The sequence below is a fragment of the Arachis ipaensis genome, chromosome B05 (assembly GCF_000816755.2).
Source record: "Arachis ipaensis cultivar K30076 chromosome B05, Araip1.1, whole genome shotgun sequence".
NCBI classification, from domain to species: domain Eukaryota; kingdom Viridiplantae; phylum Streptophyta; class Magnoliopsida; order Fabales; family Fabaceae; genus Arachis; species Arachis ipaensis.
Window position 1 is genome coordinate 14319104 of NC_029789.2, and position 1292 is coordinate 14320395.

The following is a 1292-nucleotide window of genomic DNA, read 5'->3' on the forward strand; positions in this document are numbered from 1 at the left end:
TTCTCTCCTTGCAAGTTTCCGATAGAGTAAGCTTAATCTAAAAAGTCATTGACACCATTACTAAACTCAATTTTATCTCTCGATAAACTCATCCAATCTTTTTCTAAGTCTTGAAAAAATCTAATTATTCATATATTGTTACTACTATTTAACCAAGCATGTAAATAATAATGTTCATGCATATTAAGTATATAAATTCATCAAATGGCACACAACAATATTATTATTAAAATTAAAAAAGAATTATGTTGCTTATCCAAAAATAGAGTAAATATCAAAAGACATTCAATATGAAAAGAAAAACTACACAAAGATACATAATATACATATGAAAGCATACATGTATAAACAAGATAAAAAACTTACGGGATCATGGCTCAACAAATTGCAATCTTCAAGTTCTAGAATGTCCACCAATATTCTTCAAACTCTTCTGAAGCAATCTTTCTCTATAAAAGAATAAAGAATAAAATTTATATTATTTTTTATGAACTATTTAACTCAATCAAAGTGGCCAACAGAATAAACAAACAAAAAAAATAATCGATTCTATATGAACTGGTTAACTCAGCAAATTACGAAAATTAACCATTTTATAATTTACATTAAAAATGAAGAAATTAAAGAAAAAAAAGATCATAATAATTATTAGTGCTGTCCTTTTACGAAATTATTATTCTAATTGGAAGTACGTTAGAAACTGCAAATGATGGCTACTTTAATTTCAAAAGTTATACATATAAATTCTAATGCCTTTTTCAATTTTTGAGAACAGATCGATGATGAATTCTAAGAACTCCACTAACCTGAGTTTTTTCAAAAATCCTGTAAACTAGAAGTCATGACAAGGGTACTTGTTACAAAAAAATGAAAATCATGTCAAGTACTCATACAAAATGCAGAACCAGAATAAAAAACTAGCAGCAATATCAGACACAAACAAAGTTAAAAAAAATCAATTTAACACCTTACTCCTTTCAAACAACTTTCTAAAATGCCTCTAAACATAATACATTATAAAAGTAGTAAATTAGAGCGACTGAATCATCGAAAATGCATGTGAGGCTATGTGCTTGTTTGGGTGCTATTAAATCGATGAAAAAATATCTTTTTATTTTTTATCGTGTTTGGCAAATTTCTAATAGTAAAAGTAAAAACAATAGAAAAAAAACTTTTTTGAGAAACTAAAATTTACATCTTTTTTAAAATATATTTTTTTCTTAAAAAAGATATTTTTCACATAATAAATTAACAAAAAGTACTTTTATCTTATTTTACCTAAATATAGTTGA